The following is a 27,850-nucleotide window of genomic DNA, read 5'->3' as shown; positions in this document are numbered from 1 at the left end:
ATTTCTCATTTAGTAGATGCCAATACATGTTAATACGCATGGAGAAGAGATCTTTGGGGTCTTCTGTAGTTTGAAGAATGCAGAGGGTTCCTGAGATCGAAAAGTCAGAGAACCGCTGGGGCATGTTATAGAGGAGGTGCTAGTTTAAACGCTACATGAGGTGTGTTAGGAATTGAACTCATACCTTGACCCTCGCCGCCACCCTTAACCCTGCCCTCAGCTTAAGTGTTTCCCCATAACTTCTATTTTGATGAACTCAAAAAGTACTGGTCCTAAATGTAAACACTTCAAGTAAACTTGAGGATGAATTTATCAAATGACCTCCTCTGTAACATCCCCTGGTGTTTCTGGAATATGTTATGTATTGGAGGAGAAGCATCTTTTGTGGCCTACAGAGCCACAAACTGTTTCATACATTGGAATCACATAAGGATTTTATTCAAAGCACATATTTCAGGGCTTCACCCCTCCCAAGACATTCGGGACTGTTAGCCTTGAGTAGGGCAAAGGATCCACCATTTTTAAGACATATTTGAGGTAATTCTTGGATTCTCAAAGCTTAAGTGCCTATGAAACATCATTATGAAGTGATAGGTGTTTTTACACTGATCTTGCAGAGATAATTTTTATTAACTAAAAACCAATGCATATGCATTATATAACATTTGGGAAATACAAATTAACCAAAGGAAATAATAATAGTTATAATCACATATAAATCCCTTACCTATAATCTCATTTCCTAGAAATAAATATTAACATCTGAGTATAGTTTCAGACTTGGATACATGTATGCATTTCTGTGTTTTCAAAAAGAAGGTGTGGTTTGCTTTTAATCACTTTATGTTTAGTGAACTTCTTTCCCTGACATTGTCTGTACAAAACTGCGGTTCCCAAGTCTGGCTGTTTCAGTGTCCCCTGGGGGCTTAAGCAATACTGCTGCCTGGGCCTGGTGCCCGGATATTCTGATTTCATTTGTAAATTATTCTGTATTGGAACAATCAGCAGAAACTGTGGAATCAAAGGTTTTATAACCTTTATTTTTGGATGTCAAATTTCACTCCAGGAAAGCTGCCATTCACTTACATCCTTATTAGTAGAGCAAGAGGTACCCGGCTTCTCATCCACAGTCTATATTACCCTCTTCGCAAACAGTCAGAGGAAGAATGTGGCCTACAGATATTAATTTGTAGGGGTCTGAGTCCTAGAGAGGGTTGAATATGTATCTGTCCTTGCTATCCATTTCCATTTCTTTTCTTTGAATGGCCTCCTCGCCGTACACTGAACCTTTGGAGGTTGGTGTTAAGCAGTACTAGTGAGAACTGAACAAAACCTCCCCCCAGAACCACGGCTGGTGCCGGGTTTGTGGCAGTGGGTGCGACTGAAGTGCCAGTGGGACAATTCCTCCGTCTGTCTCCGTGGAATCGTAACTTCACAGTCTTACATGGTCTCTTAGCCACATTTGTAAACACTGCAAGAGGTGTGATAAGAATTGAACTGAGATCTTGACCCGTGCCTCCATCCTTAACCCTGCTCACAAGTCAAGTATGTAACCCCAACTTGTATTTCGATGAGCTCAGAAAGTACTGGTCATAAATGTAAACACTTTGAGTAAAAATTACTGAAGAAATTATGGACATCAAACAGGAATTGAGTCGTCAATAACTATATGATAGTGTTGTTTGTTATCACTGAAAATGTCTTGCAAAATTCTGGTGAACGCTTAGTAAAACGTTGGGTCTGTTCCTTTGTGGCCTAATCTCAAGGCACCAACCGTGTGAGTCAGGAGAAATGATAAATTCAGCCTTTAGGATAAATTCAGACTTAGAATTCTATCAAGTGAATTATATTCTGGCAAAGCTGTCCCGGGCTGCCTTTGGAATTTGACATTACTATTTTGTTATTGGGCATGTTCTGCTTTTAAGCTCATGAAAACTAAAAGGAGAATATTTCTGAAAAAATTTCCTGAGGCTCGTGCCTCTGTGGGCCTTTGCAGTAATACAACCACCATCTGACCATCTATCCCTCCAGCGTCTTAGATAACTTTTCCAAGTCTGCTTCAGCCGGTCAGTGTCGATGCAAAGCCGCTTGGCCGCTGTCAGAGGTGCCTTGAGTCGAACGGGCAGGGCTGTCCTCCAGGCCCGGGCTGGTTGTGAGTTTAACCCCATGACCATGACCTGTCATCCAGACTGGGTGCTGCACGGGAGGAACAAGTGTAAACTGGGATGGAGATAGCGGTCCGGTGAGCACAGAGTACAGGCATCTGACACAAACTGGAGGAATTAAGGAAGGCTGGAGGCTGCCGGGAAGTTCATCAAAGCTGGGAACTGGGGGAAGAGTGAATTAGCCAGACGAAGTAAAGGTTTGGGGTTTCCCCATGAAGGCCACACAGGGAGACTGCCCAGGCCCCTGTGTCCATGCCCCACGTGCCCCGTGTCTCTGTGAACAGCAGTGTTGGGCCTCGGACGGCTGGGGTGGCAGAGGCCAGGCAGGGACACGCGGAAGGGCAGTGTGTGCAACTGGGGAGTCTGATGTCAGTTCGCCTACCCTCTCCCCACCTGTGATGAAAAAAAAAAAAGCATAGGAGCAAAGAAAATGCCTGCTGATGTTACTGAGAACATCCACAACCGTATGAAAAAATCAGAACCACCAGCAAATCCTTCCCTTTTCTCCTTAGTAATATGAAAACCTACATAAGTGTTGTTAAAGATATTTTACATTTATTATAATAATATTTTAAAAGACTGTTGACATCCAGTGAAAACAACTGGTTTAATGAGGACAAAATTAAAGACTTAAATTTAATATATTGGTTTTAAAAGTAAATTCTACTTGCTAATTTATTCTTAGTATATATTGCTAAAATAAATGTGCACATTTTAATGTTTTCTTACTGCTTTACATTCTTTATGGAACAAGGTAGAGTATAACAAACTGTAAGTTATGCATTTGTAACAATTCTCATGTACTACTGTATTTTAAGTAATGCAGATTAACTTTCTGTTTTATGAATTTGGAATGAAGTTGTATGGTAAGTCGTTTTTCCTATAATCTTTTTAAATCACTATCTCTGTGTTAAAAGCCCAAATATGCAAGGTGAAAGTTTTTTTGTTTTTGTTTGTTTGTTTGTTTAGGAATTGCTAAATAGTTAAGGAGAGTAAGTGGACACAGAAAAGCAAAATAACAGTTATGTACTTTAATTACATCTTGTGACTGTACCAGGAGAGATACTGTTGCTCAGACAGCCTGTATGCCATCATGAGAGCAATCCCAGGGCATTTGGGGCGGTGACATGAGTGACTGAGAAGCAGATAACAGTAGACCTGTGATGTGGGCATTCAAAGACGCTTGAAAGATGGGTATGACTTGTGCTGGCAAGGAGGGAGGAAGGTTTAGGATAAATAAGATGTAGTAATGAAAAGGAATTGTCAATGAACTGGTCCTCTGCTTCACTGGCAGAAAGAATGGAAAAAGTGAACTTTCAAAGGCTGTTAAAATAACCTTGTTTATGTTTCTTCCTGCCTCTCTCCTTGCCCACACATTTCTTGGGGAAAGAAACAGCTCTTCTCTGGGTACCCGTGTAATACTCATTTCTCAGTATTGTCATGCTAAGAGTTGTCAATGATTGATGATGAGCTATTTATATTCAGTTCTTAAAAGGACAAAGCAAACCACTTCAGTGACTGAATGTTTTTTTTTTAAATCTGCTATGTGTACTGTTTGCTGCACCTGCATAATTTGTCAAGACACTTCAGAACCTCCAGTCACCTGCTCCTCAGATCAGAAGGTGATTGTGGCTTTGGGTGGATATTAATCAGCCACAGCACTGCCTGGTCAGAAAGAGCAAGTGTCCTAGCCTTTTTGCCTCATGAGACCTTGGTATCCCTCCAGCACGGGCCCCGGGGGAACGGCCTTGGGTGGACCGGAGCAGCGGCCAGCGGGCTGCAGGTGAGGTGTGGAGCATCATGCGTGACCTGCGTTGAGAAGCCTCTCTTCCTCGTGAAAAACCTCACTGTTGCTCGTGCGGAAACTTTTACTGTTACTCTCTCGTCCCCATTCTTTAAAGACTTTATACTGTAAAGACAAAATACCTCCTCGAGATTCCATGATGGAGTTAGAAACCCACGGGCAATTTTAAACTGCGAATGGCACCAATTTGCTTTTGCTTGCTTTCATTTTTCTTCCCGTAAAGCTGCGTGCTGGCGGGACTCGTGAGTGGTCAGGGTATTATGGAATGCTCTTTCTGCGCTCCCCCAGAACCAGGGCTGGCTTCTTCCTAAGGAACGTGGCTACCAGACATGGTCTCCTCCACCACGGTCCCCGTTCGTGGGGAAGTAAAAGCACCACCCGAGCTCACACCTCAGTGGACTTAGTTAAGGAAGATCTGGTAACGATTCCCCAGGAATTCTGGAAGGACCTCGATGGAGAGAAATGCTATTATTCCATGAAATGCTAGAGGTGGGAGGTGAGCCAAAGAAATTCTTATAGTGTTCCAAAGTTTGGTCCTGTCTCAATATAATTATACAAGTTGCGGCTGCCAAAATCTAAATATGGATAAAAATGAAAAACACAATATGCTTGTAGGGAAGATTACAGGCATCTGGTGATAAGACCAAAAGTTTGTTCAATGGATATGAAAAATGACTAATTCTATAAGTCTTCAGGCAATAGTTGACAAAGTGTTTCCTCAGGACTACTTATATCCAACAGTAACTATTGCTGATTACATTTTTCATTTTGATAGACTACTCAATCCTATATAAAAATGAGAGCTCCCTTTATTGATATTTTCATAATATTCAGAAAAGTCATAATCTTCTATAGGTATGTAGCAACTGGAGATATCTTTGAATGTTATATTTTTATCAACTATTTACAAAGTTTCAAGATTTTATAAAATACTTTTTACCTTGATGAAATGTTTCCATGTTCCAGGATATTGTGTATCGCTTTAAGAAATATGAGAAATATTGCACTTGAGATTTGATGTTCCGTTTCCTGAACACAAAGGGGGATACCTTTTACTCTGTAAGCAGAAGAGAGCAAATGGATATATCTCAGTTTGTGAAATCCAAAATAGGACTGTTTAACAGAGTACACATTTCTCAACATCCATATGAAAAGAAGCCAAAAAACCCCTTTAACTTTCTTGTGTTAAGGTGATTTGAAAATGATTAAGAAAAAAACAAAAAGAGACCCTTTGTTGTTTTTAATGTACTTAATTTTAAAATGTTTCTATCCTAGATAGTGCTGTGAGCTATATAATTTCCAATTTCAACCTTGCTTTGTTTCACCTTTTAAAAACTCTATTGAAACATAATTGCACATTTTTAAAATGTAAAAATTGATACATTTGACATAAGTATACATCTATGATATAATCACCAATTTCCAAAGTAGTGAAACTGCCTGTCATTACCCACATATTTCTTGTGCCCTGACTTGCCCTGACCTGCATCTGAACAATTATTGGTTTGTTTCCTGTCACAACAGATTAGTTTGCATTTTATAGAATGTTATGTAATAAGAGTCACACATTATATACTACTTGGTTCTCTGGTGTCATTCACTGAGCATGATTATTTTGAAATTAATTCATGCTGTAGTGCATATCCCTAGTTTCCGTTTACTGATGAGTAGTACTCCATTGTATGGGCATTCCACAGATTACTTATCCGTTCACCTCCTGCTCCCAGGTTTTGGTTATTATGAGAAAAAGGTACTATGCAAATTAGTATAAAGATATTTTTAGTGATATATACTTTTATTTTTTTGTGGATAAATATCTAGGAGTGAAATGTCTGGATCATATGGAGGTTGTATATTAAACTTTTGAAGAACCCGACAAACTGTTTTCAAGGTGATTTACCACCTTACATTCCCACCAGCAGTGTGTGAGAGGTCCGGTTCCGTGCACATCCACCACTGCTTGTCAGGATCAGTGTCTGATTCAGGTGTTCTGCCATGTGTGTGACGGTGTCTGACTGTGGCTTTAAATTGCATTTCTTTAATAGCAGTAACATTAAACATCTTTCTTTGTGCTTATCTGGCATCCGTGTATCTACCTTAGTGAACTGTCTGTTCAGGTATTTTACCAAATTTGAGTTAGGTTGCTTATTTTCTTATGAATTTTTGAGAGTCATGTATATATTCTTACACAAATCCTTTATGTGATATAATAATCTCCTCCCATTCTGTGGCTTGTCTGCCTTTTCTTAACAGTGTCTTTCAAAGAAGAGAAGTTTTTAATTGTGTTGATGTCCATTTTATCAATTTGTTCTTTTAAGCATCATATTTTAGAAATTGTATCTGAGAAATCTTTTTGTTTAATCCAGTGTGACAAAATGTTTGCCTGTGTTTGCTGTTATAATTTCTATAGTTTAGGGTTTACATTTAGGTCCGAACGCCTCAGTACGTTTTGCAGACCGTGGGAGAGAGAGGTCAGTGTGGCTGGTGGGAAAAGGCACTGTTCCCAGCTCAGCCTGAGCTCCGGGCAGAGCAGTGTCTGTTCTTCTGGGCGATCTTGCCCTGGCCTCGGGAAGCCTCCTGCACCGATGGGGTGGGGACTGCAGCCGGGACCTCCGCCGATGTCCAGTGCCTCTCTCTGCAGCACTCTCTGCTGTCAGGCTTTATGCTGCAAAGTCGAGCTTTCATACCCCGAATTCTCAGATCCATTTGTTTTCTCAGAGTGTCTGCTGGGCTCTGTTTGGGTATTCCCTCCCCTCACCTGCTAATACAGGCCCCACATCACCTCATCTCAGAGCATCTTCATTCTTTGTTTAAGTTCTTTTCTTTTTGAAATGTTATTTTGTATTGGTATACAGCTTAGTGGTTAGAGACTAATTTACTTCTCACTCAGCTGATACAAAACATCTCTGTTCTATACCAGCTGAGGATCATTGCTATGTGTGTATGTCCTTCATTCCAGTATCTAGGTGAAAGGAGCCCCAAATTATGACAATTTTCATGGTAGAAGGAAAAAGAGTAAGACAGCTAGAACCAATGAGATCATGGCATTTTAAGCTACTTATTTTTGTAGTCATGTTACAGAACAACAAGCAGGAGCCTCAAAGGGCAATATGCTATTCCCTGAAAGGACCTCCCCAGGTTTGCTTTGTCTGCCGCCAAAGGAAACATATCTCTCAATGCCCGAGATTCAGTGAAAAGGAAAGAAATTTATTATTCATTCGAAATAACACAAACTAAAGTTCCCCACAAATGCACACACAGTCTTCCCTGCACCCCCATGTGGCAAAAGGGAGCACTTCCAAAGCCTCGTGGTCCTGACTCGCACCCAAGCCTCATGGTTCCAACCAAGACACCAAAGCCACATGGTCCTAAACAGACACGTGGTCCCTAAGAGAGAGACACCCGGTCCCAGAGAGAGACATCTGGTCCCAAAGAGAGACGTCGGGTCCCAAAGAGAGATGCCAAGTGGCTGCCTCGCTGGGTTTAAATCCCAGTGCCAATCTTCTTCTGCAGCCCCTTTTCCAGCTCCTCTCACAATTGGCCACAGCTGCCTGCATTTTGGGCAGGTGTGGCCCTGTGGTGTGGAGCCAATTATCTCCAAGCTCTTCTGGATCCTATTACAAATCCCTATTTGGGGCTCCCCTCTTGGCTGCACCCTGTTACAGTCATGTGTGTTATATTTCATTGGATAAATGGGTCCCAGTAGAGAGAGGTGTACTCCCACAAGGGCATTGTAAATCTCATGGCAATGGGAAAGTAAGTACCATTCTTGTATATAGCAAAAGGGAAAATGAATAGTTAGGAACAATAATAAAATCTGCCCTACTTCTGTATCCACACTCTGAAAGTATGAGAATAAATACAACAATGAGTGACAGTAGGATTATTTTCCATACAGCTTTTTAAATGTTTAATATGGAAATAGTGTCAAATACTCTCCATCTCACACCTGTTTATCTTTTCAATAGAAACTCTTTTAAAACTATCTAGACACAGAGAAATATATACCAAATGAAAATTTATCAACCATCCTAAGAATATGTAGATGAAAATAAAAGTTGCATTCATTAAAACTCTGCTGCAGTCTTGACCCAGGGAAGCAATCCAGCAAGATTGGCTCCGAGCCAGACTTGAATCTAAATCTTCACTCCTTTACTCAGCGGCTGGGAACGCTTAGGTGTGTCATTTAACTTCGCTGAGGATGTGCTCCTCTGTGTGTGAGGATGATGCTAACACAGCCTCATGGGACTGATGCGGATGGCATAGGAGTTAATATATTGAAGCACTTAGTATCTAGCACAAGAAGTGCTTGACACATATTTGCTCATATTTTTATAAAATAAAATACTTTTCTGTGATGTCTTATTTTTACTCAGAAGTATTTATAAATAAAATATAATTTACATGATACATATTTTACTGTGATATATATAAAACAAATATCCCCAATAATATAATTTTCTTCACTTCCTAAAATTTATTTTATTTGGGGCATAATACAGCTGTTCTGGGGGGACATGGTGTTTGGGCAGCCTTCATTGAACAGAACTAAGAATACAATAGGAATGCAAGTACTGTTGATTGTGCTTAGGCTTAACAGTCACTAAGGCATTATGAGAAGAAGGAGCTGCATGCGCTGTCTATGATGATTTGTGGAATCCTTGCAAGTATTTCACAAATAACGCATTCATTTATCTTTCTGTAGTATTTGATTTTCAGGTGTCTTTTTTTCAGAATTGCATCCTGTGCTTTGGATGTGCTTTTGTGTGTATGTGCATGTAATCATTGTCTCTATGGGTCTCTAAGCAAGCACACATTTATTACCTATACAGGTGACTTATCTTTCTATTATTCTAACTGAAATATTTTAAATGCACTGTAGAAGAAATAAGAATGCTTAATTTAGTATTTGTTCACCATGAATGAATGGGTAGACGATGACGAAAGGGCATTTAGTAGCACTTAACCAGGTGCCAGACATTTTCCGAGTGTATCTGTAGATGCTAAGTCATTTTCACATAACAGATTTGTAGAATTCTAATCAGTGTCTTGATTCCATCATTTATATGGTAGTAAATGAGAAACAATAGAATAAGCATTCTGATAATATGCTTGTGGGCCATGCTTTATAACCTCCGAATATATAAAAAGGCGTAAACTGATCTTTAATTGCTACAGTCTGGGTACAAAGGAAATTAGTATTCTGATAACTTGGAAGAAAATAAGTATCAGTGGTGAATGATGAAAATACATTGCCTGAGATGAATCTTAGGGTCTTCTTGGGAACCTCTCTCTTCCAAATTGCTACCATCACTGACCTGAACTGCTGAAACAGGCTTTCCTGCCCAAGAGGACTTTATTTATCCTGGGGTGGGGGAGGCTTTTTCAAGTCAGCTTTATAAACTGCTAGCATAAAATGTCTTTTCAAAATGTGAATTTGATCGTTACACATTGAGCTCAAAATTTCAAGTTTCTTGTCTTTCTATAAAGATAAAAACACTTCGTAAATAGGTGTATTATTCAGAGTTCTCTGGAGAAACAGAAACAAAAAGAGGTGTGTGTGTGTGTTTATAAGGAAATGTAAAGAATTGGCTTATGGGATCATGGTCACAGAGGTTCGGACCCAGGAGAGCTGATGGTGTTAAGTTCCATCCTGAGTCTAAGAACTGGGAGAGCTGATGGTGGAAATTCTAGTTCTGGGCCAGGTCTGAAGGCAGCAGTAGTCTGATGTCGCAGCTCTGACTCAGGCAGAGAACAAATTCTCTCCTATTCCACCTTCTTCAATGCATTGGATGAGACCAACCCACGTTGTAAAGGGCCAGCAATCTGGTTTACTTGGTCTAACAATACAGATGTTGATCTCATTCAGAAACATCCTCATGGACACACACAGAATAATGTTTAACCAAATATCAGGGCAGCCCATGGCTCAGTTAACTGGTCACATAACATTCCCCACCACCTCCGACTCCTAAGCACCGTGTGTTATGACCCAGCCTGACTCTCTGCCTCATCCTATATGACTGTCCTGTGTCCTGTGTGTCCTCTAAGTAGACTTCTTCTTTTCTTTCTTTTTTAAAAGTCTCTTTACCTGCCCTGACTGGTGTAGCTCACTGGGTTGGGTGTGGTCCCAGGAACCAAAAGGTCACTGGTTCAATTCCCAGTCAGGACACATGGCTGGGTTGCAGGCATGGTCCCCAGGTGAGGGCTTTCGAGAGGCATGTTTCTCTCACAGACGGATGTTTCTCTCCCTTTTCTCCCTCCCTTCCCCTCTCTCTTAAAATAAAAATATAAAAAAAAACTTTAAAAATATTTTTACCTGACCATAGCATTGTTTATAGTTGCTCTTTAAAAATCATCATCCCCTTTCGGATTAGTTTTCTTTTGCTTACCCTGCAGACGTCAGCTTAGGTCTCACCAGCTGAGGAAAACATTTCCTACTCACTGCTCTCCATGTGCTCCCTGCAACTCCATTTTTAAAAAACACTTATTTTAATATGTAATTATGTATCCACTGATGAAAGTTCCACAGCAGCTGCCTTCTCAATTTTGTCCTGTCATTGAACTACTAAAGTCTGCTGCAGTGGATGCTGGGTATCTAGTTGCTAAAGGAACACTTAAGCCTGCCCACGCCCACACGCACATAATTCAGGCTTGGAACGGAGGGCCAGTCGGGGATCCTGACCCTTCCGTTGGAATGAGAACCGTGCGGAGAGCCATCGGCTGTGCGCCGGGAGGTTCAGGGTCACGTTCTAGCCTTCTCCTTACCCTTAACAGTGTCACTGGAAGAAAGGGAGAACATCCGGGCCTCAATTTTTTCTCATTTGTAAGATGAGAACATTGTATAAAATGACTTCTGGAATCCGTTATTACGCTGTGAGTGATTGGAGGACAATTTTAAATTTATAATTTGTGTTTCCTGCTAGTAATTCCAAATTCCATCAGTTAGTCTCTTGATAGCACCCTCCACACAGCTGAGCCACTGACAAATTAAATTCCCACAGTTTCTTAGAGTTGAAAAAATGACTCATATAAATTTTTAATTTTTAAAAAAATATTTTATTTGTTTTTTAGAGAGAAAGGAGGACAGGGAGAAAGAGAGGGAGAGAAATATCTTGAGAGAAAGCCATTGACCCGTGGCCTCTGGCATGCCCAGAACCAGGGACCTGGCCCGCAACCCGGCGCGTGTCCTGACCGGGAGCCCAGCCGGTGACATTTTGCCTTCCAGGGCGATGCCCGAACGAGCTACACTGGCCGGGGCAAATATTTACCTTATTTTTTTCTGGAAATTAACTGTTTAAAATTCTTCCAAGCGATTAAATTTCCTTCTCCAGCGGCTGAAATTTCCTGCCCATCAATCATTTAAGTATGTGGTCAGTATGATTCTCAAAAACAATAGAATTTTTGTTTTTTAAATACCATAAATATGAACTCCCTCATTATAATATTTACCTGGGTGTAATTAAAATCCAATTTAAAAAATTATGGATAGTAGACTTTTAATTAGGTTAGTATGTAAGCTTCTTTTAAGTTTGTGCTTTTAAATGCAGCAGAAAAGAAGCATCTGTTTGCATAGCTCTTCGGTTTGCATTTGATGATTGAGACATAGCATAGTACTTGTTCCGTTCTTGATATTTTTTAGGTTATGTATTTCGGGCATGCAGTGTTTACACTGAGGAAGCCCAGTTTTGCAATCTGTTTTTTTTTAATACCCTCACATACGTATTTTTATAGTGTTAGAATGGATTCAATTCTCCATTTTCCTGCTATGGAACCTCAGAAAAAATACTTATATTCTCTGATAAAATCTCTTCATCTATATATAAGATGAAAACAGGAAGAGAGTAACTTCATATAAACGATGGGAAGATTAAGGAGCATTCTCGATATACTACCTAATACACAGGAGATGCCCAAAATACAGTGCTAATTATTACAGCAATCAATACCTCACAAAGCAAATGCACAAAAGTGGCACATCCACAAATCTGCCATTGTTAGAGTCCCTTAAGACTAAGGTAAACATAAATTTACAATGTTTTCTCATGAACTCTCTTCATTTAATAGGTAAAACTAAGTTCTGTGAGTATTGACAGGCTTATACATGATAGTTCCTGACAAGACAATACGGTTTACGTCTCCTCAATTTGTGTGTCATGCTCTGCTACTTAGTGGCCTGAAGACAGTCCGCAGAGCAGGAGACAAGCTCATTTTAGAGAAATGAGGCTGGTTGGCTTTGACATTGGTTCTGATTACCTTCCCCATTAGCCCTGATTATCTGGATACAGAGTTTTAATGAGCAGTATCAGAAGTAATATTTTCTAGATTTGATAAAGTATTTTGTATCATGGTTTCTACTGGCTGTAACAACCTTGATACATTATTTTTCTTAAAATTACTTTATTATAACATGACTGACCCAAATTCAAATATGGTCTTTAATGTTTCATATGAATAAATATTTCCTTTTTGATATTGCTTTAGTATATATATTTTAAAATATAGTAGTTGGCAAGAACACTTTCTTGATCATTCTAATCAATAATCAGTTCTCCTGTGTTTAAATTTTTTATGTGTTTATATTACTTAAGCAAAAAACAGTCTTTCCTTCAATTTCAAGTAGATAATTATATTAAAATTATATCGAGTCTTTATTGAACATCTACTTAAAGCTCACCTGTTTGCAATGTGTTTAATTAATTCAGATCTTCACAAAATGCCAGTAACACATGTCTAAGCATGTTGCTTGGTTCCTCTGCGTCCCTTCTGTGGTGCAAAGCATGTGAGTCTTTAGCAATGAAAAGTTCAAGGAGCAGAAAGGGACTGTGGTCTTTGGGGTTGCCATGTGATTGGTCTGAAGAGAGGGCGGACAGGCAGGTATGCTGAGCAGCTGGCAGTGACGAGGTGGCAGGAGAAGACCACATGGTTATTAAGTGGTGATGTAACATGGGGTGCTGTAATACCACCAACCTGACTGCAGGAGGTGTTCCAGTGTAGGCCAGCCGTGTGTGAGATCAGGAATTCCTATGACATAGGCTTAGTATCAGTGACACAGGCTTAGTAACACTGGTTACCACCATCATTGTAAAACGGCAAGAAAAATGTCAACTTTTCTGTGTTTATATTGTGTGGTATATCCCGGCATGTAGTATCAAACAGTCAACTTGTTTAAATGCATCAACATTTCTCCTTTCATATTTGGTGCTTTAAGAAGTCAGGACAGGGCTGCATTAATTTCTTGGCCTCCAGTGGTTAGCCATGGCTGTCCCTTTTCCTCACTATCAGTTCTGGGGAGAGATGGTAAGATAGAAGGGTCACGCTGGTATTGGAAAACAGAATAAGATGAGACTGAACTGGCAAGATAAAGCATTGTTAGTAATGTGCTATTCATTTCATTGAGTATATTCATGCAACCAAAACTTAAGGCTTTCATTAACACTGATGATGAATTCTAGCACTGTGGCTATAGCTAAGCCTTTCTGGCCTATAAGAAACGCTAATATTAAAACTATAAATTATCAATAGAAAATGAACTCTAAGAAACCCTTCCTCCTGACCTGCCCAGCCACTGATGCCTCACACGCATTCATCCTTTCAGTCCTTGACAGAGGGCTGAATGGAAGTAAATAAGATAGAATAATGAATTAATTGCTGTATGAATGAATAAATGCCATGGACTTAATAAAAATTATTTTGATTTACAAAGAATGGATACCAAATTGAGATGGCCTAAGAAAGAGTAACTTTTGAGTTATTATTAGGATAACTGAAAAAAACAGAAAAGTTTTTTTAAAAAGTGATTCTTTAAGAAGGATGGAAACCAGAGTGTTTCTGGGTACATGGGTCATCAAGACAAGGCACTCACTGTAACATGGAGAACTGGAGGAAGAAACGTGTTTACTGTGTAATGCCGATGACTGAAGGGACGGTATTATAAAGCAAGTGTGCATCTATGGGTATAAATATACAGATATTCTGATGACTCTCAAATTTATCTCTCTATTTAACCTCTCTCCAGAACTCCAGATGTGAGAATCCAGCTGTCTTCTTGACAGGCATTTATATTTGGATGTCTAGTAGACATCTGAGAACTAATATTTCCCAACAGAGCTTCTTATACGCGCCCCCCACAGATGGGTTCTCCATCAGTGAGCATCATCACGGCACATGGCTCCTCTGTTTACCCACGTGATCACACGTGAAACTTACAGTCATCAGTGATGCTTTTCTGTCCCAGAGAAGACAGCTCCACAGCAGCTATTATTCTATCTCTACTTCCAGAATATCACTGGGGCATCACTGCCACACACTGTCATATTGTTGTGTTAATCTGAGCTATCATTGTTTCTCAGGTAGATCTTCCTGAATTCAATTCAGTCTTCCTCCCTTCCCTTGGAAGTCAGTTCTTTCCAGGATCATTCTCCAAAAAAGGAATCAGAATGTGTGTGTGTGTGTGTGTGTGTGTGTGTGTGTAAAATCTGATTTCACTTTACCAGGGTTTATTTTTTTTTCCTACTGAGAACATCAACTAACACGTCACCTTGCTGTACACACCCACATTTGCTCGACCTGCCTCCTGGCCACCTTTTAGAGTCACCTCCGACCTTTGTCCCTTTGTTCACTTTGTTCTTGCAGTTGACTTCATGAATTGGTGTAATGCTTGGGTACCAGTCCTCAGGAATTGTGTTCTTTAATGTGAAGGTCAGTCAGGTGGGGTCACAAGTGGAGACACAGGAGAGGCCCCCAAAGAAAATCCCTTATACTCGCAGGTCCTAGAGATGAGTCACTGGGGAAGGGCCAGGTTTAGAATAGAGAAGTAAGGCGCACACTCAGGCTAGACACTCTATTGGTGTTTACACAGGGAAGGCAAGGTGAAATAAGGCAAACAGTTTAGGGTTAGCTAATTTGAATAATTTCCTAGGTCTCTAAACTATGGGTCTGATCCCTAGATACCTGGCGCCAGGCCCTGGGATGGTTCCCGCAGAGGAACAGTGCTGCCCCCAAGGGTTCCTGGGCCAGCTGGAGGTGGTTTGGCTCTCAGCTGGTCAGTCTGCATATCAAAGGCATGCTTCCTCCTGAGTCCTTTGCTATCTCTAAAGATTGGCTAGCCCCGGGAGGGCCAGCCTCTCCCCAGCCAGAAAGTTTTTTAAGATGTTAAGATAGCATGATATACAGAAAATAAAAGACAAACAATAGAATACAGGAACACAGAGTCCTCCACATTCCAGTGAGAGGTTAGGGTAGCACATCTCTTTCTTCTGCCCTTTGGCCAGGAGACGCCACTTACCGCTTTTGCTTACATCTCATCTTCGGGAGCTAGTCCCATGGACACACCTAGATGTAAAGGCTGCTGGGGAACACAGTCCATGAATGGGCAGCCAGTTTCCAGAAACAACTGGATGCTCTGGAATAGGGGCTCGAGTCCCGGAATCTTGGGTGAATCCCTCCATGCCTCATTAACCTACTGCTATTCCTTGAAAACCCTAAGAACGTTCTCTTGGTGGGTATTTTATTTGGCATTCCTTTTGCCTTGAAACACTTTTCTCAGACCTCTTCACGGCTCATTTCCTTACTTTATTCTGTTCTTTGTTCAAATATCCCCTATTTACAGTGGCCTTCCTGACAGCTCACTGTGTCTTAATAGCACCTGGCTCCCACTGCTGCCACACCAATATTTACCCTTTATTTTCTTCACCCCACTCGAAAGTAAGCTCCGTGACTTCAGAGATGGCTTGATGTAGTTCCCGCACACAGCAGTGCAGAAAACCATGTGTGGTAAAGTCTAGGAGCTAAAAATATTTAAATTGAGAGCTTTGAAAATTAAGAAAATAATATTTCTAAATATTAGGAAAGGAAGTATAAAATCTTTGAGCAAATATGCAAGGACTGATAGAGTCTCAGCAAGTGGGGAACTACACTACGCTCTCAGACTTACAACCGGGTTCATACAAAGAGTTATTCTGGAATGTGGATATTATTTTTATGAAAGTCGCCACCTGAAAATATTTTTGAGCAAGAAATAACATAATCTAATTTGCTATATGGAATATAATTGTGAATGTAGTTTACAGAGAGAGAGAGAGAGAGAGAGACAGAGAGAGACAGAGAGAGACAGATTGGAGTAGGGGGAGGAGACTGGAGGAAGGAATACCAGAGGATGATATGGGAAGGGGAAGAAAAGGGAATGTAACAACTACATTGTCCACACAGAGTAGTGAGGCTTCAATAATGGTCCCTGTCTTCAAATGGTCTCCCAACACCCTTGTGACATAGGCATTATTTTCCTACATTTTACAGGTAAGGATACCAAATTTTTGAAGATAAGTGACTTTACTCATGATTATATTAATAATTGGCTCAAATAGATTTGTGTGGCTACAAACTGAATTTCTGTTTTTAGGATATCGTGGCAGGCAGGGCAATAGATCCTTCCAAGGATGAGAGGGCCTGTTTATCAGTGTCGGCTAATGATGGGACGGCAGGTGAGTTGCGGGGAGGCAGCGATGGGATGGAGTGAAGAGGGGTGGCACCTGATGGCAGTAACCATGAGGGCAGGCTTCAGGGGAGGGGAAGATTTACCGAGGGCGGCAGGGGTAACTTCAGCTGCTCTGCCTTGGGTTTCAAATACTGGGTGACTTATTTGGGGTTAACGTGTAGAAAACCATTAGAAATCTGATTTTAACTATTCACTTACAGATGCTGACTAGTTAACAACTTTATTCTGCAATTCTGATTTTTATAAATTATTATTTTTAAGATTTTGTGATTAATATTTCTACCCAAAATACTTCCTGGCTGTGAACACACAAATAAATCCACCATTGGACTAGGGATTAATGGCTGCTGGCCTCAGCAATGTAAATACTTTCATGCATTGAGTTCACCAAGGATCACAGAGGTGCTATTGAAAGGCCAAGCACAGGCTGGCTGAAGAGCCACAAAGCAAATCATGATAAATGTTGGATATCAGACTAGAGCAGGTGTCTAGCAGGAGGCCTCAAGCTTTGGTACCGGGCCCAGCCTTATTTAACACTCTCGGTGATGAACTGGAAAAGCAGGTAAGCAGCCTGTCAAGCTTGAAGACATGCTATAAAAAGCAGAAATGCAATAACTTGCAGACACATCTAATTCCAAAATACAGTCTAAGGCAGATAACTGTTACGTAGTTTGGAGCCATATTTAATTAGATTTATGGAACTGTAGAGTAAGTGATGAGATATGCAGGTCATTATTGGGATTAATTTTTTCCAACTTTTTAATACATAAACCATAGAGAAAAACCTATTTATTTGGAACCTCGGTGTAAAAGGAGGGTTCGGCTTAGGAGATGACAAGGGTCAGCCACCACGAGCTCTGTCTGGTCTGCACTCAACACGGGGCAAACGCCTTCCCATCCCCGTAGCCCATTTGAGGCAGAACGTGGGGATGCTCTAAGAAAAGCCCATTTTTTGGAAAATCTCTTTAAAAAACTTATTTGATTAGATATGGCAAAAGAACTATTTATGAGAAAAGAACAAAATTTGAGCCTGTTAACTTTATATTAATTTTAGAAAAGAATTGTTTCTCAAAAGTGTAATAAGAAGGGTTTGGTGTTTTAACACAATTAAGATTATTGTTGTTTTACTCTATTTTTATTTTTATTATTGATATATTTCTATTGCTAAATTATAACTACCAAAGATTATTAATCTTAAACATTGCAATAAGGTATAATACAATTAGCTACCATTTTAAAAGGCATTGTTAAATGGGGATTAGGATTCTTCACTATATATGTATGAAGCTGTTTATTCAGAAGAGGTTTGGTGAGGGTACATACTTGCCCAGGGATTTGTAACTAGTTAAGTGGTAGACCTCAAATTCAAACCTACAATCTGTCTGATTTCAAAATTTCTTGAAATCTGGAGCACTGTGTCCCAGAAATGTCAGCACCCCAAAGACAGTGGGGGGAAGTTGGCAGTGGGGTCACAATGGCCCTAATAACACAGAGGCCAGCTTGCTCTCATTTCTTAGGAGTTAAATTAGACTTTAAGGTAGCTGTCCCGGGGCCTTCTTTCAAGAGTTTGTTTGTTTGTTTATATTATTCTACTTCCTAACTAATGTAAAATAATGTAAATTTCATCTAGATTTCTGTTTAGTCCAGAAGGCCCTGATAATTTCTTCCTTATTTTCTTTCTCCTAATACCATTTTTAAGGGGTTCTTAAAATTGTATTTTTTCACTTAATGTACCTGCATATTGTAAGACATTGCATGCTTCCTGTAACAAAATGTATATTGATTTTAAATAGTATCACCTGACTTGTAACATGGCCAACTCTGACTACAATAATATAAGCCAGCAGAATTCTTCTGCAGCCTAAAATTGCTGTGGAAAACAATCTTAGTTTTTCCCACTCTTAATAGACATTGATAGTCCTCATTTAACAATAGTAGCACAGAGCACACTGAAATTATATTGACTATCACAAGCCATTTGCAATTATCAAAAAATGACAAGGTTACAGGGGACATGCAATATAATTAAAAACATGGTTCTGATATCTATATATAGGGTGCCTATAAGACAAAGAGCAAGGGGTGATATAAATTCTTTTTAAGGTCTAATGAAATACTTGCAAAAACTGGTATGTTTTAAACTAAGAAACAAATTTAATGTTTTTAAATATGTATTTATTTTCAGCGAGAAGGGAAGGGAGGGTGAAAGAGAGAGAGAGAGGAATATTGATGTGAGAGAAAAACATTGATTGGTTGCTTCTCGTAGTGACCCGACCTGACCGGGGACCAAACCCACAACCCAGGCATGTGCCCTGAATGGGAATCGAACTGTCGACCCTTCACTTTGTGGGATGACGCACAACCAAGTGAGCCACACCACTCAGGGCCTGAAAAACAAAGTCTGACAAATGCTAACGTATTGGTATCCTACAGAATAATTTTATGAATAAAAAATAATTAACTTGGGAATATGAAACTAAATGTAATAACTTAAATAAATTCAAAGAAAGGCTGGGAAATTAAACACACATGTTTATTACATTAATATACTTTTAAATAACTAAGGCACTGGTTAAATAAATTAAGAGATTAATAAAAAGTGATCCATTAAAGAATCAAAGATAAAAATGTATATGCACCAAGGATTATTTTTAATTTAATTTTTGTTACTGAAAGCAAACTTAAAAATAAAGATATAACTATGCTAACATTTACCTTTAAATGCTTTTATTAAGAAAAATGTTGAAAATAGTTAAGATTAAACTCAAGAAGTTAAGAAAAGACAACAAAAATTAGAATAAATAATAAGTTTGGTAGTATATAAATTACTTAATGAAAATAGTAAATTGGATAAGTAAGTGGAAATTTTCTTAATTTAGGCATTTATCATTTACATTAACATTTATTTCTTGCTCAAAGATTATATGTCATATTTAAAGATGAGTATTCAAAGTTGCTTCTCCATTCTCTACTGATACACAAGAACTCAGGTTGAAAAATATACCTGGTGTGAGTGTATATGTATGTATGTTTTTATATATGTGCTTGTGTATACACATATGTGTATACATTGCATCTATATTAACGTGATGTCATGTAGTTTAAAAATATAAAGATGATTAAATCTCATCATTCTTTGGGTGCATTATGGTCAGAATCTGGGGGACCCCATGACGGATCAATTTAAGATAGGATAGGTTAAGGGCAGTTAAGAGGGCCCTACTAAGGTCTGCCAAACATACAAAGGATCAGAATGGAGAATTATTTGGTGTTGATTGAGGGAGCTTGGGGTAGAGTAGTGCAGGACCCCCACCAGAGTACTAGCTGAATGCTCGTGACAATGACATTAACTGAGAAAGGAACTATGGGAGGAGATGCAATTTGAGATGGTGTGGAAAATGTTTCCTGTTTTTGACCATGCTGATTTTGGGTTATTTATTGGTCTTACAGGTGAATACATACTACAGAGAAAATGTAAGGCTCATAAGACCAAATAGAATGCAGACCAATACTTAGGATACATAAGCATATTAACTGCAGTTGAAAATTCAGGGTAGGGCCCTGGCTGGTGTGGTCAGTGGACTGAGTGCCAGCCTGTGAACCAGAGGGTCACCAGTTGGATTCCCAGTCAGGGCACATGCCTGGTTTGCAGGCCAGATCCCCAGTTGGGGACATGTGAGAGGCAACCACACACTGATATTTCTTTCCCTTTCTTTCTCCCTCCCTTCCCCTCTCTCTAAGAATAAATAATTAAAATATTCTTTTTAAAAATTCCAGGTAGGAAGAGACTGCTCAAGAGACTGCTCATTGTTTTCCTCCTTGGAGTGAGGAAAACAATGGTAAGGTGGAGCTCTTGGGACGCCACTGTAAGTTGAAAAGCTTCATGTAGAACAGCTGTTCCCAAGCTTTTCGACATCAGGGACTGGTTTTGTGGAAGACCATTTTTCCACGGGCCTGGGGTAGGGGGGACAGTTTCGGGATGATTCAAGTACATTACATTCATGCTCACCTTTTACTGTGTAGCCCACTTCCTAACAGGCCCAGTTGGGTACCGGTTTGTGACCTGGAGGTCAGGGACCCCTGGGGTAGATAGAAGATATTGGGGGATAAGGAGATCCAGGGCTATGCAGGTTCAAAACATCAAGAGATGATCAAACATACTAATTATCAACCATGCCCTAAACATCAGGAATATTTACTAAAGGAAATCTGAAAGGTGAAGAGTAGGAACTGTAATATGAAATTTAGGTCTTCTTATACAAGTAGGGTGTGTGTGGAAATAGGGTGCAAGTTATACATGGTGTTAGTCTCAATAGGGTAAGTAGGTAAGCAAATGAGGCCTTTAAAAATGCAAATGGTCTGTGTTAGGCTACTAGGCCATGTAAGAAATAGAAGATTGTACTGAGAATAAGGTCCTGGATGTTAAGATTTAGTAGACAGAACAGTTTCAAGCAATGACACATCATTTGGCTTTTAGTATGGGTAAGTAGACATGAAGGTTCTTGAACTTAAGAAAAGTTACTATCTGAGGATCTTTCAGGTGCCAAATGAGTCATCCACAGTAATGTTGAGGTCTCCCAGGATGATTACAGAACCTAAGAAGGCAGATCACTGTTAACCCAGGAGCGACATTTTTTAGAGATCACTAGGGAATGCAGAGGGCTCAGTGGGCGAGAAGAATGAATCGATGAACATAGAATAAGGACCGGGGAGCAATGAATGCAGTATCAGGCAGTCTCTAAAGCAGAAGGATGATGGAGCTTGCTGTGCCGAGACTGTGTGTGGTAGGACTGAGTGTGCAAAGTGTAATGAAATGTTGGCACGACCATTAGGATGGGGAGCAGGAACCTGGACATCATGAAGAGGGGGAAGGGCTGGAGCCACAGGTCCCGGAGTGAACGCAGTCTTTAATGTGGATTTCGGACATAGTAGTGTCATCAGACTTTAGTTTCTAAGTGCCTCTCTGCTGTAAATAGCGAGTTTAGATATACTCATATTAAAAACAATTGTGATATCTATATATTGGTGTTAGAGCTGAAATTAGTAAATGTTGACATGGAGAAATACAAACTTTCCTCTTTGTCCTATTAGTAGATGCATTTAGTTTTTACTTAATATACTTTGCTAATTAAATGAGTCAGTAAAAGAATAGGTATGGGAGGTTATATGGAACCTACAATTCTGTTATGGGTAGACTCCCTGTACTGGTGAATTCAGTGTTTCTAAACTTTTGTGTAGTTTTCCCATGGTTTTCCTTTTATTTACCTCATGGCCTAACTGAAGTAGAGTAACTGAGTATGACTGAGATATTAATGTCTTGGAAAATTGTACTTAACCAAATCTATTCAGTTGCATGTTTTCATGGTATATTATTGACACATTTAATTATACTGATAGACAAAAGGTGGAGTTTCAGTATTAGCCACATGCCACCATGAAGAAGAAAAACCTAAACCAGTTATTGTAACATTGAACTTTCCGATTAATTAGTAGAGTCTGAGGTGCTGTGTATATCATAACACACGCTTTTCAGTAATTTTTCGAAGTACTTAACTTTCGGAGGAGGTGCTCCCTAGCTCCACGGGTGCACAGGAACGCGAATTGCGGAGGGATACGAGCAGGTAGTGGGGAGGCGTGCCGTGCGGTCTCACGGCCGCGAGTGGGGTGAGGACACTGAGCGCGTGGAATGCGGCCGGACTGAACTGAAGACGGGCTGAAGGGTAAAATATGCACTGGATTTTGAAGACTTAATATGGAAAAATGTAAAATATCTCAATAACTTTAAAAAGCTGACTACACATTTAAGTGATTGAATGTTTTAACTACTGTGGTAAATGAAATATATTATTAAATTTTCCACTCTATTCTTTTCATTTTTTAAAAATAATCTGACTTCTAGCCAATTTAAAATTATATATATAGCTCATATTATATTGTCATTCAACAGTACTGCTGGGAAAGGAGGACCAAAGACAAATACATCAAATCAATGGTTTTTGCCTTTGATAGTGACATCGTACACATACAACTACTCAGCGTGAAGTCTGCAGAATCCCCTGTAAACTTTCACACATAATACCAGTGTTCTTTCTTAATATCACACGTTCCCATACGATATTTTAGATTGCCTTCAACCCTAAGGGATTTTTTCACCTTCCTGCCTCCCCATTCTGGCCATAAGACTCACGCTGAATGAGATCCTTTGTCTGCACTGCCACTGATACAATAGCTTGCGTAGGAGGACGTGTCAAATTTCCATACTTCTGCTGCGGAGCCGGCAGGCAGCGGTTGTTGCCCAGGCAGTAATACCCGAGGAATGCCTTCCTGGCGTCTGGTGCTACTGTGACATTTAAACGCGACGGCTGCAACGGTGTCTGAAGAATCCGTCGTGATTTATTCCTGTCAGGTACACTGCCAGAGGGATATTCTCTTCAAAAGGGCTTGTTATCAGTCCCACTCCCCATCTCTGAATACACCTAGGCCTAGCTTTTTGTTCAAGTAGGCAGATATGGCCCATGTGCTGAAAAATATCATATTAAGTTTCCCAAAGAATTGGCAAATGTATAATGAACAGGCAAATTTTATTTTTAGCATTTTTGACTAATGACAGGTTACAAAACGGATTTTTGCTTTTCAGTTTGTCTTTTAGTTGCTTCTAAAATGTAAAAAAAATTGTCTGAAAGAAGAAAGCTTAGATATAATCTACTGAATGAGTGAATGATTCTGCAGAAAGTTTGAGCAGCCTGAAAAGATATTGAACACTCTCTTCCCAAAGTCCACTGAGTAACTGAAGCATAAACAGAACTGGCTCTTGATAGGAGGTCATGTTGGGAAAAATTTCCCCAGTTAATAAAGCCAGTTACCACATATCAGAACCTCAACTTCATCAAACTCATCAGAAACAAGAAAATGAGAGAATGAGTAAGTAACCAAGTCAAGAATAGTAAATTTTTTTGCAACGATCTATTACAAAACCAATAAACATTAATTAGGATAAAAGAGCAATTATATTTATATAATAAAATGATAACTCTCCTTAATGTATTATACTTATGAATTGCTGTCTATGTAGATTTACTAGGGTTTGGTAAAAGAATGCTGTTTCCAAAGTCATAATAACTTGCTCAAATATTAAGGAAATAAAACCTTAACTGACCTCTGCAAGGACACGGGGACTGTGGTACTGACAGAATGATAGGCTCAGCCTGGGCAAAAGGGTGGGCTTAGCCATGTTTTGATAAGAGGTATCAGACCTCTCTTTTTGGGGCTTCTCTATTTTGGAAGCCCCTCCATGTTTCATTCTCAGGGACAGTGTCTTCCTGTTGCCTCCAGAATGTCCAGCATCCATGTGTGGTAGCTATGAATATGAGCGGACAAAAGGGTAAACCAAAAAATATATATGGTGTATCACTCCCATACCTCTGACTGCATGAGACTTCAGCAGAGATCCAGTCATTGCCTTCAATTCTGAAGCACTTTAGTGTCCTCCGAGAGGACTCGGGAGGGTCTGGTTCACTTAGACAGAACAGTCCCATCTGTTTCTCTCACCTCCAGCTCTGCTGATGGGGACATAACTCTCTGAAGGTGCGTGTTTTCCTCCTCTATCTGCTCCCTGTTGCTTAGGAGAAACTCAGCATGGCCCCTCATTCTGCAGCTTGAGCCTCACCCATTCCCCTTCCTCCTGGCCCACCATTTCCAGAGATAGAGGGCAGCCTGGTTCAGAAAGACTTTGAAAAAGAAAGCACAGTATGGCTTCCTGGTTCTGCGATATGAGATGTTAACACGGGTCATTTCTTTCTTAGTTCTCTCTGTTGCATAAGTTTCAGAGTGAAAGTCTTTTTCTGTCTTGAGCCCTTAATACCGTCTCAAGTTATTTAACGTGCACCTCATGGAAGACATCTAGAACCGGGTGTTGAACTAAGGGTTCCACAGCCACTACTTTGTTTTCCCATCCTCCCTTCTGGTACCTGGGAGTATTCATTCAAGTTTTCTTCAGCTCTCAGCTGAGGTCATGGTCACCCACAGAACTGACGGAATTTGGTTCATCTCAGTGTATCATGGGGCTGAAGTTTCCCAGCAGGACTTTCTCAACCCAAAGCTTTTTATTTTGATGCTAGACTTTCCCTTTCATTCAGTCTTACTTAACTCCATTGTAATGAAAATAAATTAATCTGTATTTCCCCCAATTAAGCAGAGAAGCATGGTGCAACTACAAATTTCTGGATGTACACCCTAACAGTTCAGGGTTAACCTACCCACTCTGCCTTCCATATTCATTTGCCTGCATTTTCTCTATTCGCTCTCATCGGAGAATTAGGTGAAGAAAGATTGAGGATTCTTTTCCTCACTCTTAAAGTAGAGATTATATAAGCAACCAAGGAAATTTCAATGATGTAAATGCCATGCTCATTAGATGGGAAAACTTCCAGATGACTGATAAATTCTCAGTATCTCAGGGTGCTTCTGTGCATCAAAATCAAACCTTTGCCATGTTGGAACTCTTGGAGATGACAGAGAGCTGGTTATGGCTCTCTCCTAATACTTGCAATGCACTGGCTTTCCACAGCCAACAACATACCTCAAACATTTTGTATTTTGTGATTTTAAGAATATTTAATATTTTAATAAGCCCAATATATTTTAGGGTCTCTTCAGATGTACTGAGACTTTCATGTCCATCCAGAGTCATTTCTTGTGTTATACTATCACACAGGCCTGACATATTACTTACGAACATTTGGGAATATTCTCAAAAGCACATTACTGAGTGCTAGGGTCAGAGGGTTTGCAAAATGCAGTGCTCTTTTCAACATTCAATAAGCATGCCTGATAATTGTGGAAGCTCATATATGAAGTAGGTGAGACTCTCAGGAATAACTATAAAAATGGCATTAAGTAAATCTCTTAGAAGATAAGTAGAAGAATGAATGTGGAATAGCCATTTATACCATCTAATTATCTTCAGAATCATCTTAGTTATTTGTTCATTATACCCACATGAATTGTATGGTATGTCAGGTCACTGACATAGTTTTGTGCTGTATATGTTCTATAATGTTTGGAAATTTAGGATATGCCATTATCAAAACAAGACATTCAGTCATGAATTGTGGGAAGAATTCAAATGAACCAAGCCCTCAAGCAGTTTACCCACTCAGATGAGATGTTTTCCTGAGTCATTTCACTGGGTCGTATTCCAAACTTTCCTCTTACGTTGCTGACAAACAAGAACACAATAATAAAAATATCCAAAGGCCTGAAACAACTGCAGGATTTATGTAACAATAAACAGACATTTGAAGTTGAGATGCATTAACAATTATTTATATTCCTGTTACTTTTATCAGAACAGACCCATCTTCTCCAAACACAGGTTAAGACTTAAATGTGAATCAGTGTGCCAAAAAAATAAATTGTAAACTTAAAGTAATTTTTCACATCCAAAATGTTTTAAATTTCTTTCAAAACATGCTGCTTCAGTTGGGTGTAAGAAAACGCATAGGTACTGACCTCTTCTATAAGCGTGGGCCCTTTTTATTCCCGTCACCACCTTCTCTTGAAGCACATGTCACCGCCATACGGTGCAGATGACAGCTACCGCTCAGAAAATTAAACCTGCAGCCCCGGAGTGCACAACCTGAAGAATGCGTGTCCGCCTCCAGTGCTTTGGGAATGAAGCAGAATAAAAACAGTAAGAGAACTCCAGGCGATCGACGGGAGAGCTGACCAGAGCCTCTGCTACTGGTCTCTCCTCTAGCAGTGATTTTCAACTGGTGTGCCACAAGAATTTCTTTTATTTTATATATATATATTTTTATTTTCATTGTTCAAGTACAGTTTTCTGTCTTTTACTCCCATCCCAGCCCACTCCCCCAGCCGTCCCCACCCCCCTCCCATTCCCACCCCCCTAGTTTTTGTCTGTGTGTCCTTTATACTCATTCCTGTAAACCCTTCCTCTTTCCCCTGAAATTCCCTCCCCTCTCCCCTCTGGTCTTTTTTTTTCCTTTAATAGATGCAATACCTGACTTTTTAGTCAGGGGCACTGACCTCCTTTCCCTTAGATTGCCATTTTTTTAAAAAAAAAGGACAATAGCCATCCCAACAATAGCTCTCCCATATGAACGAATCAAAATTATACCTATTTTTGTCAGATCCTCCAAAAATATAATATGTTTTTTGGTGTGCCACAGAATTTAGTAATTAGCTTATGTATGCCATGAGATGAAAAAGGTTTGAAAGTGCCGTACAAGAGTAATTTGATGAATGAAAGTAAAAAGGAGTTATAATTACTTTAAAACTCAAAGCTTGTATACGAGTGAAAGACAGGCACCGCTATCTTTGTGGCTCTGCTAAAAACATTCATTTTCCCCAGGTGCTATTTCATATGAAAGAGAATTAAGATAGCAGATTGGAAAATGGCTCAGGTGAATAGCTCCATGTAGTTTCTCGAATCTGTAATTACTTCTTTTCGATCATGGGCAGTGCCTCTAACAGTCAGGATCTGTGCTTTTGGGGAAGAAGAGGCAATGGGTGATTTCACTTGCTTCTTCCTGACCTGTCTCCAAGCAATTGATTTCACAAAAAGATTTCTTCAAGCAAAAATTTCTTTTGTTTGGCTGCCTACTGTAAGAAATACGAAGTGTGAAGCTCGAGTGTGTGCTGCAGGGGAAATAAAGACACGGATTCTCCCTCTGACTGCATTTTTGTAGGTGAAAGATTTCGTATCTCTGGTGTCCAGTTTTTTATGTTTTATGTCTGAACTCTAACCAAGGCAGTTGGATTAGAAAGATGCTTTTCGAACTTGTTTAAGCAGCACAACTTCTTTATTTAAATAAAGTTTTAGCATCAGTTGTTACATATAGATGCATAAGTAAAATTTTATTGAAATAAAGTTTCTTATAAGCTTCAATTCATCATGGTTATTTGTGACAAAGACACTAAATGGCACAAGGAACTTAATTTAATCAACACACAAAAATTGAAATCTAATTTTATGCTTAACAAATTATTCTATTAACATTAGATTCCAATTTGTTTCTGTATTCTGTGTATTGAAAAACCCAACAGTTTTTTAAAACCTTTTTACAGCATGTTTTTCTATTCCAGGATTCTCTAATTAAACTAATCTAGGAGTTTATAAAGGATGCACTAGGAAATTTTTATGTCCAAAGTCAATCACTTAAAATTTCTATAAATTGCTCACATTCCTCTTGAAAATTCTCCAGGTGGAGGAAATTTAAGGGTTTTTTTTTGGTTAGAAAATTTCTTTATTATTAGTTATTAAGCACCAGCTTAATACTGTAGAAAATTTCACATCACCCTTTGACAACTCATTCTCCTCCCCAAATTCTTGATAATCAACTTTTCAAATAAAGGCACATTCTC

The 27,850-nt window shown here is 39.5% G+C and overlaps 1 protein-coding gene across 1 annotated transcript in view; it reads left to right on the top strand.

The window, feature by feature from the left end:
- Positions 1-27,850, top strand: part of SGCZ (sarcoglycan zeta) — a 664,156-nt gene that overhangs the window by 285,461 nt on the left and 350,845 nt on the right. The gene's annotated exons all lie outside the window — the stretch shown is intronic.

Source organism: Phyllostomus hastatus, unplaced genomic scaffold (genome assembly GCF_019186645.2).
Source record: "Phyllostomus hastatus isolate PE091 unplaced genomic scaffold, TTU_PhHast_1.1 phas_scaffold_46, whole genome shotgun sequence".
NCBI classification, from domain to species: Eukaryota; Metazoa; Chordata; class Mammalia; order Chiroptera; family Phyllostomidae; genus Phyllostomus; species Phyllostomus hastatus.
This window is presented reverse-complemented; position numbering and strand designations above follow the sequence as displayed.